Source organism: Siphateles boraxobius, unplaced genomic scaffold, assembly GCF_051911475.1.
Source record: "Siphateles boraxobius isolate OS27281-9 unplaced genomic scaffold, OSU_SipBor_1 7, whole genome shotgun sequence".
Classification (NCBI taxonomy): domain Eukaryota; kingdom Metazoa; phylum Chordata; class Actinopteri; order Cypriniformes; family Leuciscidae; genus Siphateles; species Siphateles boraxobius.
In genome coordinates this window covers 24385659-24398257 of record NW_027509197.1, presented here as the reverse complement: position 1 = coordinate 24398257, position 12599 = coordinate 24385659, and the positions used below count along the sequence as shown (strand labels likewise).

At 36.1% G+C, this 12599-nt stretch overlaps 1 long non-coding RNA gene across 1 annotated transcript; it reads right to left on the bottom strand.

The window, feature by feature from the left end:
• Positions 1-2362: 2362 nt before the first annotated feature.
• On the bottom strand, positions 2363-12599 carry LOC143723340 (uncharacterized). Its single transcript, XR_013197088.1, has 3 exons — positions 12114-12599; positions 10873-10964; positions 2363-2480 (listed from the first exon to the last, which is right to left on the bottom strand). It is a non-coding gene; the product is annotated as an uncharacterized LOC143723340 (long non-coding RNA).

The following is a 12599-nucleotide window of genomic DNA, read 5'->3' as shown; positions in this document are numbered from 1 at the left end:
TCAGTGTACTAATTGAAATAGTATTCAGAGTCAGCAGTGGAGTAATCAAGTTAAACACAGAATCATAAATCATCATGAGAAGCCCTGTCACAACTAAGCCATTAGCCCCCTGTTTTTCATCCACACACCCTCATGGAAATATCTGCCATGCCGCTCCGTAGGTTAATAGGAACAGAAATGGCATTTAAAGTCTATTTGGATCAAATGTACTAGCGCCTGGAAGTAGAACTTCGCTAATTTGCAGGTAATATGAATTGATGTGGTTATGGTATGGGATACTTCAGACGACAGTGGAGTTTGACTTGGGACTGCTGGGAGTTCAGACACATACTATTCATTTAATTTCGACTTTAGCATACAGGATTCAACAGGTCATCCTGCATTAAAATAATTTAAATTAAAAAAATAATTTTGAAACTTGCAAATGATGAAATACAAATATTTGGTAGTCATTATGTATTAAATTCGTCGGATTAAATTCGGATTGTTGTGGTTTGCTATTGCTGTGATCTCATGTGAGTGACAAGTTTATTATGTGACAGTATTATGAATACAATATTCTATTAATTCCAAGAAGTTTAAATTTTGAATTCATTATGACTTTCAATAAAATATTGTAAATGTACATTCAAAAGGTTTTAAACAACTTCTTGTACACTGTAACAGGTTCTCCCAAATTGGGGTTTGTGGGGGAACTGCAGCGGGTTTTTGAGTTCATAAAAAAGCTAATAATCAATTACATAAAAATGTTCCAATTAAAATAAATACATATTTATAAAACAGTTCAATAAAACAGTAAATAAATAAATAAAAGGCAATGAAAATAAAAATATTTTTGTTTACCTGCATGACAAAGAACATGCAAATGTGTTAAAGGGTTAGTTCGCCCATTTAAGACATGAAGTTGTATGCAATCCTTACCAGCACTATAGTGTATACACACTGACCCACTCTGTTGTCACCCCCCTGGTCCGAGTTCTGACCGCTGGAAGTTTTTGAATGAAGTAATCCCGGCTACTTTCCGGGGCCACAAAACTGTGCGTTTTTACGTGAAAAAAGATTTGCGTTTCAAAGCTTGATTAATTTAACACAAAAAAAACACGCCGGGCAAAATTCATACCTCAGTTTTAATGCGGCACTATTTTCCTTCCGTTTCTGTCAATCCGCGCTGCTGTCAATGTCAACAGTGCGCACGTGACGATCAGCTCTTCCATAGTGTTTACACAATCGATCGACAACAAGGTAAAAAATATTAAATTAACAATGGTGCGAACTTGTAAATTCCCAGGCTGTGACAACAAGGATGTGCCGGGATCAAAGTTCAAATTTCATCGTTTTCCTGTATCAAATATGAATATGAGACAGCTTTGGCTGGTTGCCATCGGCTACTCAGCGGGAGCTAAATTATCTCGAATAAAGGATTTTCGTGTGTGTAGTGCTCACTTCAGCGAAGACGATTACATCTCCAACCAAGGAGGAAAAGGAAAAAACATGATTTTAAAGAGTTTTGCTGTACCAGTACCACGGGTAGCAGCTAAGCTCTATTTACTAACTTTATGATCCCATGTCTAAACTGTACGGTAAACAAGATGATGTTTAGACTCCATTATAAAACACGTGAAAAGATGTGTAAAAAAAATATATATATATATATATATTGTTACAATTTGCTGTGAAAAATATTTGATTGAACACACCATTTGTCATTCATCCTGCCTCTTGCTACAGCTGTGGTGGGCCCAGCATCAGATTGGACAACTTCTCTGTCCTCTCGCTCTCTCTCTTCCCGTTCTTTGTCCATCTGCTCAAGTTCGGCATCGGTATACTCCGGTTCATAAAGATATCCCTTTGTCGTTGAGTTAAAATTACTGTCTTCATCTGATCCGTCTGACACTGTGCTAAAATTAGTTTCATCATCTGAAGTTTCGTAGTCGGACATGTTGTCGGCGAGTCGCGCTATCAACAGCTAATCGTCACGTGCGCACTGTTGACATTGACAGCAGCGCGGATTGATAGAAACGGAAGGAAAATAGTGCCGCATTAAAACTGAGGTATGAATTTTGCCCGGCGTGTTTTTTTTGTGTTAAATTAATCAAGCTTTGAAACGCAAATCTTTTTTTCACGTAAAAACGCACAGTTTTGTGGCCCCGGAAAGTAGCCGGGATTACTTCATTCAAAAACTTCCAGCGGTCAGAACTCGGACCAGGGGGGTGACAACAGAGTGGGTCAGTGTGTATACACTATAGTGCTGGTAAGGATTGCATACAACTTCATGTCTTAAATGGGCGAACTAACCCTTTAAGTTGTTGAAATATTACCTTAAAATCTCAGGAGGTTCTTCAAATGAATAGGTCTAAGGGGTTTGGCAGACAAAACTTGTTTGGGAATCTCTGCACTATAAGAAAGCAAATCCATCGGAGAGAGGCAGGTCTGGCTGAATAAACGATGACGTTCAGCGTTTGTGGCCACTTGTGCCAAACCTGTAATGCATATAGCAGAACTCTGTGATATTGGGTGGTTTGTCAAACTTCCTAACATCTTTATCGATATCAACAAGTACTCTCCCAGCAAATAGCTTTTTAATTGTTGCAAAATGAGTGAATTAGATACTAAACAGTCGGTTAGCGTCAATGAAACGTCTTTCACAGAACAGTGACCACCAAACTTGTCAGAACTCTGATAAGAGGCTTAACTAGAATGCTTACATGGCATTAATCAAATAGCTACGTCTAATTAAACGGGTTTAAAACACAGCTTTTTCTAAATGTTGCTCAGGTATTGCAATAATTTTTGATCACCCAAGCCTGGAAGACAAATAATTAGAACTGCCACACCATTCTGATGAGTGATGTCAGCAGCTCGGAGTGACCTTCCCACTGCTAATTAATTTTCATCCCAAGAAAAAAAGACCCTGTTGTTGCACATTATTAATTGAGTTCATGAAAAGATGCGGCTGATTAATTTTTGTTGATAATACTTGTCATTCCAGGGAGCGTTGGTGATCATTTTATCGCTTTTTGTTTTAACGTTTCTCAAAGTTAGTCCGAGTGATCTGCGGTGCGATTAATATGTTCCAAAGCCAGAATCCCTAGAAAAACTGCCTTTCGAGTTCATTGAGATTGTTGCTTTGCTTTTGAAGTGTATTTACTGTGTACCAGATAAAAGCAATGAGTTCCTGTTCAATGTCTCCCAGCCAGGTCATATCAGAATCACTGACACAAAGTAAAAAATAATCACGGAAGCAGTCAAAATCAACGCAAAACTGCAACATTTGCATACCCAAGTTTACTTTTTGTGAAACTCTGAAGTATAGCAAGTCACTTTATTTAAATTAGCTGTGAGGAAAAGTTAGTGAACCTTTTTGAATTATCTGGAGTTCAGCTGAATTGGCAAGAATGTCTGAGTCCAATTACTCCCATTTCAAGCTGCCAATATCATAGATATAGCTCTACATATTTATATAAAGCTCTATCTATAATAGGGCTAGCTTTTCCTGTCATTGGTCACTATAGCAAAATGGCAAGTAAAACATTGTTCTATGATCTTGATTGTTTAAATCATGCATGGCACTACTAAGAGCAGTGGAGGAGCAGTTAGCTCCAGACATGAGCACCACAGTGAACCTGAGAATCCAGGTTCAAGTCTGGATTGATTTTTATGACCCGAACCCCACTCACCTTTTCTCTTATTCATTTCCTGTTCAGTCTAAATCAATATATGAGGCATAAAAAGCCTCCCAAAATAAACGAAAAATATTATCAACTTTAGTTATGACTCACAAAAAGATCAAGTGACACTTGAAAAGCCATTCATAGAAAAGGAGAATTCCATATGTTACAATCTTTCTTTCACGGCTGCATGGTGTCATTGTAATCGTCTCGTAATGTTGTAGGCAGTCAATGCACTCACAGAAATATTAGAGTTCTCAGGAGGCCTTTCTCGACATTAAATGAGTCCCCAGCTCAGAAGGGCTGCTATTCTTTGATAAGGTATAGCTGCAGAATGTTGTAAAGAAAACCATTATGAATTGATAATACTGAGCGCGGACTTGTTCTTAGAAAAAAAGTAATTTATCTGAAACGTCTCACAATTGTCTGTGAAATGCAAGATGTCATTGAGCTGGTGAAAATGTGTCCCTTAATGAATATTCTGACAATTTCCAAGCATCGTCTTTGACGGTATAAATTTGAATAGCATAGGTTGTCATGGTTGTAAAATTACATAAATGAACAGTAATTATACAGGAGAACTGTTATATTTCACTGCTTTGTTATTATTCTTGGCATAATAAAACAATACTTGAGGACTAATAAACAGAATTCTCTGTGTAATTTCTATAGCGACATACAGTTTACAGTTAGCAACACTGGCCTTAGTCTGAAGTCTTAAAAGTGCTCAGAATATGATGATTTAAACTGGATAAATATTCTTTAATTAAGCCTCATGTGAATTGATAACACCTCAGTTGGAGGGAAACATACTTTATGGCTTTACAATATTAATCCACTGGTTTGTGGTTTACCTTAATTGTCATTCCCAGAGAAGCTTAAAACACAACAACATGTATTCAGAATACTTGTTTAAGGAGGGGGAAACCATATTTACACTTAAATCTCAAAGTTAAATCTCAAAAACATTTTTCCTCAAAAAGTATATACAGAAGCATATAGAATCGTTTGCAAACTCAGTTCTCATCGTCAGTCAGTCATGTAAGTTTGGTAAAGAATCATGAAGAAACAATTTCTCTATAGAAAAATACAAAAAAATCAATGGGATTTTTGCTCCCAGAAACCTGCGGTTGCACAATGCATTAAAACTGAAATCATAGAATTTAAAACTACTTTAACTGCAGAACATTTTACATCAAAATACAAAAGTTGTGTTAACTATGACTTGAAAAAAAAAGATTTTTTAAATAATTTTTTTTAAAAATGTATAATTAGTGTTATATAAAATAATGGATTGTCTATAGTTCTATCCAAAAACGCACACACGGTCTCACTCTAAACAGTCAAGACTTTGAAATGCTAAAAAACTGAATAAAAGAATAAAAGTATTGGCGAGCAATCTAAGAATTTAAACAGAGGGGATATCAGGGGATTAATGACTGATTGCCATTCATCTCTTAACCTGAAGGAGATCGGATGCTTGAATCGTCCTTCTCGGGAGGTGAGCATATGGACAGCGCATCTGTTTTTGTGGCGAGTTGAGCGATTCTACGTCGAGTATAAAAGTGGGATTCTGTCCAACTCAAGAGTAAGTTGTCCCCACCTGATAAATGGTGCATACTTTCCAGATTGCATGTTTGACCATTTAAACTTAATTAATCGCTAGTGTTCAAAGATATTGCTTCAAGTTTTTGTGGGCTTGAAGTGTGGGCACATAAAAAAACACTATAGCCACAACAGCCAAAAATACTTTTCAATATTTTCAAAGGCTGCTTCCAGTTTAGGAAGCCATAGTAAACATCATTAAATGTTTGTCTTTGGAAACATGAATTAAACATTTAAATTCATTCAGAAAGAAAAAAATAATAATTTAACCATTTTCATTTGTCTCTTCTAACACAAGTCCCAGAACAAACATGAGCTTTCTCCAAAACAATATAGCTTTCAGCACCACCCACTGGTAAGAAATGTCCCATATAAATACTTTGCCCAACAGGACTGTGGAGTCCCTCTGAAATGATATTCTCACAAGACTGTGACCCCCTGTCATTTCACCTCTCACTCACCCCATCAGAGAGCATTCAATCATCTGTAATTGTGATCACACATCACCCTTACAAAACAACTGCTGCAAATGCAATCTATAACTGGACCCGAAGAGGGGAATGGAAATCCCATTCCTGGGAGCTCTAAAACAAACAATGTGTTAGTCCTATCAGTAACCTCTATCCTGAGAGGACAAGGTTAACATCGACACTCTGTGAATTGGTGCACCCAAAATAACAATCGCACCGAACAACACAATCAAAGCGTTCCTGCGTTCCCTCATTGTTTAATTTTCTGGTTTTTATCTGCGATATCTCCCAGCGTGCTCTTATCTTTGACCCTCAGCTTGTAGCTTTGTGGCGGCTTCCCTTTTAGATGGCTGATGACCTTGGGAGGGATGTCATTAAACCCTGACCCATTTGATGATCCCCTCATGTGGAATACATATGCCAAACGGGAGCTGCTTTCACGCAGCAGGGGTGACGTGAAATACTTACAAAAATATGACTTGACACACTTTATCAAATGGGGAAAGATGAAGACAAAACAGCTGCTGCTGCTGTCGTAAGCAATCTGACCGTGATTGAATAAAAGTGTCAAGAAAAGGGCCGCTTGATGGTCTTTTGTTCTTTCCCATCCAGGTTGATGTTAGTTTGAGCTGTCAGGAGGGAATCACAGCTGTGTGATTTATCAATACTCCAGTGACCTTGTAGCCGCTGGAGGATGAGAGCACAGCGCCCCCACCCCCGTTTGAAATCTTGCTGAATGCCCAGAAACGATCCACATTTTGGGCCTGCATGCCAAGTGGCACATCAGCCAAAAGAAGAAGAAAGAAGAAGCGAGTTTGCTTGCATTGTGGATTTCTGTGTTGCAAAACACTCAAGTGAAAGAAAAATAGATAAAAGAACAACAATTTTTGCACAGGATTATTTTTCTAGTTTCTTCTATAAATATACTGTCGTTCATATATTAATTTTAATTTATACAACTTAAGTGCATATAGAAGTTAGGGCAGGGAAAATGTATTTTTTATTATAAACTGAGCCAGAAATATCCACTTCAGTAGCACTTACATACACCAAACTTTCCAGTTTTATATTCTGAAGGTTTTTACAGAGTGCTTTGTTTATATATCATTAATCTGTATAATACAGCATTTAATTTAAAAAAAATATGGTGATAGCTTTAATGTTGTGTTATCAGAAAAAAGATGATCATATATACTGTATCATACAGGGGTTTTTTTAACAGCATGCCAACCCTACATACTACAGCTATTTTATTCAGAGAAACACACTATTTAATATGAGGGTCTTCGTTTTTTTTTTTTTTTTTTTTTTTAAAGGACAAGCATTGTTATGATGAACCAGATGTTATACCAGCATTGCACATTCATTACTCCCATAAACCCATCTGTGGAATAGATTTTATGCAAATTTTTTTAGGGATCTGCATAAATAAAGTTCTAATTAATACCTCTGAAGAAACCTCTATACTGTTTGATACTAAAGTGCTCTTAATTAATAAGGGAAAGGTAAGATGCCCCCCAGGTAAAACTCAACAAATGGATAGCGATCAAGAAACATGGAGAGTTTTGTACTCCGGACCTTTTGTTCTTATGTGGTGGAATAATAATTAAAACAATGCCACCTAATGTATGACCTGCTGTGATCATTTCTCATTGGATGGCTATTGGATAGATTACTGCTCGCATTATTTATATGGAACACTAACCTGCGTGTTTAAATAGCGTGTGAGATGCTTAAAATGAGGGGGAAATATTTATCTAACTTTAATATCTTTTTGTCTATGCCAGCTAAGGTTTTATTTATTTAAATATATAAGCTATACACAAATGAATTTCCTACTCGTTTGAATCAAAAAAGTATTAGAAATAATTGCAGGAATAGTGAGGCTTAAGTGTCTAAATACATACAGTGATTTCAAGAAGTGTGTCATATATATATATATATATATATATATCTTATTGCAGTCAGTTCCAAACAATTTCCCAGGGTAAACTGAGAAGTAAAGAGGTCTTTGTATCGATACTTCTCAAAAAAAACCTAATTAATTTCCCCATTTTTTCACTAGGAATGCACAACATGTTTAACCAGATGCCTTTGGAGCAGTGCATTGATTGGCAGGTCGGTTTTTCACCAGACACTGATGACTTTAATGGTGAAGGTGCCCCTTTGTTCAGATTTTATTAACTTGAGCCAGAAGAGGCTTAGCTTTATCATAGTATTCCACATCAGTTTCAGGGCTTAACCAGCACATTTCACATGACAGTAAATAATACTGTTGGTCAAATAATTCATTAGCAGAACAATAAAGAGAATAATAATAGGCAAATCTGTGCGTGTACTTGAAGCCGTACAGAGACGAGTGAAGGGAAGGGAGGGGTAGACAGAGGCTAATAGAGACAGCTTTGTCATGTGATTAGTGGTCTGTTCTGAAGGAATCTGGCCAATGACTAAACAGGAGGAGGTGTGGACAGATCAGCTAATGGCTGGGAATGTGGTGGCGGAAGAGGCTCGTAATTTTTTTATTCATAATGGCCCGGTTTCACAGACAGGGTTTAGATTAAGACAGGATTAGGGCGTAGTTCGATTAGGACCTTTAAGTAGCTTTTATAAACGTGTCTTGGGAAACAAATATTACTGGTGTGCATCTTGAGACGAAACAATGGCACTGACATAACAACAAAACAATGGCACTGACATATTTTAAGCTGTATCAATAGAAGTTACTCTCAGTTGAAACAGCTCAAACATGCATTTTAGTCTGGGACTAGGCTTGAGAATTGTCTGTGAAATCAGGCGAAAGTAATAAACCCAGAAGAGCTTCTACATTATGTAAATAAGTAGCAGTGAAAGAGGGTTGTTTAGTTTAACAATCAGAAAATCATGAATATTCTGAGTAACAGAATCATAAAAATTATAAATATAGTATATAAACCCAAAAAATGTTTTTGGACACTTAAAAAAATGAATATCACTGCATTAGAATTTAGAATTACAATGCCAAACCAAGAAGCATCTGTTTTAAGAAAAATAACCAACTTTTCCAGGAAAAAAATTACAAAAATAATGGGATGCACAATGTCAGCTGATGTTAGATTGTTTTAACATTATATTGTGAATTCTCATTTTTCTGACTTTTGCATCACCTAAAGACCACTTCAAGTATTTCTTAAAAAAACAACTAATCTCAAAATATACATTTTTTTCATACTGTACATTATAATGTTGTGATGCCTAAATTCACTTGCAGCATGATTAATGATTAATATTAACTTGCAGCAAAATGATTAATATTAGTCGTTAGTGCTTCTATTTTCAATTGTTTCAAATTTTAATAACATTCATCTTATCAGTCATAACATGAAGAGAATTATTGACTTAACTGTATCGGTGTATCCCTAAAACGTTTGTTGGGTTTTACATAATACAACAATAGATTTATGCCCAGTTTCACAGACAAGGCTTAAGCCAAGTCCCAGACTAAACTGCATGTTTGATCTGTTTTAACTGAAAGCAAATTGAACTAACATATCTTAAAATATGACAGTGCCTTTGTTTTGTCTCTCAAGATGCACACCAGTAATGTTTTTTTTATAAGACATGTTTATAAAAGCTACTTAAATCAATGTATTAATTTAACTAAGGCCTACACCTGGCTTAATCTAAGCCCTGTCTGTGAAACCAGATCATACTGTTTAAAATTGAGACTAATATACTCAACTAATAAGACTATATATATATATATATATATATATATATATATATATATATATATGGGCACCTGTGGTTCCTCTGCTAGGACACCTGTGTGAAATTGAAGGAATCTGACAGCTGGTTAAAAGTAATTGCAAAAATGTCTGAGAAAGATAGAAAATCATTTGTTTGCAGATGGCATTTGGCTGAATAAAAAATTACTTTGTAATTTAAGAGTGTCTTATTTGTCTGAATACTTTTTGGGGCCAGTGTAAGCTATTTCAACACATAACATCTGTTCTGTAGAGTATTTTTTCCTGCTCCCCTCCAATCTCACAGCTGAATAGAGGCATAATGATCTGAGCCTTCAGTGAATATTACAGCATTATAATCTTATTCGTTTGATGCAGCAATTGGACAGATGTTCTCTTTTGATTTGATGCTTTTTTGGTTACAAAAAGTCCTCCTCCATGAGGCTTACAAATATTTACCCATGTAGCAGCGTGAAACTCGTTATCCCGCGTAGATAAGCTTTGTATGTTTGTGCAAAGCATCGCTGTGGCGTTCCTTAATTGCTTCAAACATACAAACTGCTCAAAGACATAAATGCATTGTTTTGAAACAATGTGTTAGTGATAAGCGCACAAACAAAGCTCACTGTTTCAACAATTAAATTATGAAACTTTCTCAAGTGGGTATCAATGTGCAGAGTGGAATTCAATGAAGATTTAGATTACTTTAATGGAACAGATGGTGGTTTTCTCATGTTGACTTAAATGTTATGTTCTGCATTTGCTTTGTACAATGTAAAATGTATCATTGTGTGTTCATGAAAGAAAAAAACAGTGTAAACATAAACTTGTGTGGTCTTTTTTTATTTTATGTTTTTTGATCCTTTTGTTCTGCATGGGGAATAAAAGGGGCAATTTATAGTCCATTTTGCGCATTTCATAAAATTCCAGGCACAAACCTCGTAAATAATATATCTTAAAGGTACCCTGCTAATACAATCTCTGAGACCAGAATATTACTGCCAGACTACAACTTTTTAACTATCTTGTTCCTTTGAATTTGGACACACTTGAATACCCATATCATTTTGTTCATTCCAGTGTTCAACAAAAACGCAGTTTCTGAAATCTCTCTCGCTCTTTCTTTTTTTGAACAAGGAATGGGTTGTCTAGCAAGGACAACACCTGTAATAAACAGAGACGCGTACCTGATCCAACCGTCCCAACCGAGTCAATATGCAATTATTTCAACTGAAGATCCATCACTGTCCACATCAAACGCTCTACATTCCTTCGGCAGATTAGCCGAAATTATCTTTTATTATTTTGGCCTGCATGGACGAATTGAACTCTATCTGGTCCACATTGCGATGAAATTTGAGACAGCTTGAATGGCAGTGGTATGTTTGGAGTTTGGATAATACTTACCTTTTATGAAAGGGCAAACGGCAGCAGGAGATTAATAACTGAACACTGAGTGCCTTTCACTGATACCATCCCTCTGGTCGTCTTGTAAAATCCTGTTGAGAGGTTAAATTAAATTGCTGTAATAAATGTTTGCAACGCTGCAACGCTGTATCATTGAAAATCAAACAAACACCGACAGGCTTCTGTGCGATGAGGATCAGTGAGGGAAAATGAATAGATGAGGAGTGGAGGGGCATGTAGGGAAGGATTATGTACATTTGAAACAGACTTGTCTTCACTTAAACATTAATTAAATTGGAGCTAGAGAAACAATTATATTGATGAATGTTTTTGGAGCTACTGTAATTAAATTAATCCATTTAATTAACAAATTATATTGAACTTTTCCTCAGAGAGCAACATTAGTCTTGTGTTCTCTCTTACAAACAAGGAAAAATAATGTCGTGGAAATGTTTGCAAAGAACAGAAGGAAATGAAACTGTCAGATAAAATGCAGAGACAAAGACAAACCGATGAAGTGTGTATTGTCTTCTGTTGTAACACAATCACGGATGATTGTGACGCACGGGGGAAAACATAATTGGATGAAAACTTTTTCATACCTTAATGGGTTACTCTGGAGAGATCTGGTTCCCTTATTTGCAAATTAAATTTGATAGCATTGTGACAGCATACTGCAGCCCTATAAATGTATTTAAATCACTAAATTATTACAACAGCTAACATTATGCTCAAAGAAGCGGTTCAAATGCCTTAGAAGGCTCACAATTAGATTCATTGTTGCATACTGTATCAAGGAAATGAATTATAACACTCTATATTTTAGTACTATTGTAATACTACAATGGCTCACACAGCATCTACATAGTTGTTATTGTTACTATTATTCATAATATTAATAATACAAATACATAACAGAATACAATTTATCAGAATAGAATATGATCATATTAATAACAGAGAGTGTTTTTATCCATGAGATAGATCTCTGATGATTGTGTGTCTGACGACTAAACAACGCCATCTAGAGGCAGCAGGCTGACACTACAGTGAGATTGACCCACTCGGACAAAACACCATGGCCTAGATTAATGTTCACGATTTCATGTCACCAAGAAAAAACAATGGCAGACAAAAGCCATAAATTAATGTGCACATTTCTGCACTAAATAATCCCTGAAGTGGCAAAGCAAACATCGTAAAGACAGAGAAAACTTTTCAATAACATAGCATTAACTCACCCTGCGTGAAATTTTCTCATTTTAAGCTGAAGAGAGAGTCTCTTTGGATGTTGATTCTCCTCAATCAATTGGGTGTCCGTCTGTCGGACCTGTTTAAAACAACAGGAGAGTTGCACCCTGTTTACCACATATGGTATGAAGGGAAATAGTAGCTATGTCCGTAATAATCTCTCTAATTATTAGAGTCTAATACTAGCCTTAGATTAGAGTAGAATCCCGTAACGCGACGGGAATCAAAGAAAAGGCTGTTCTGTGAAAGAAAGATCAATGGAGTACTAATACGTCTGTTCGCTGAATAAACTGTTTTAAAGTGCGCCATTTTTGGTGTTTACTATGATTTTTTTTTTTTGTAACTTAATATTTTATATTTCTCAGACAATTTTGGGTCAGGTGAGTTCACGTCAGGGCCGTGATTGGCTTGGCGTACGTTGCTTTTTTCAATGATATGCAAACGTCATCTCTTCCTTTAGTATGATAAACTTTTAG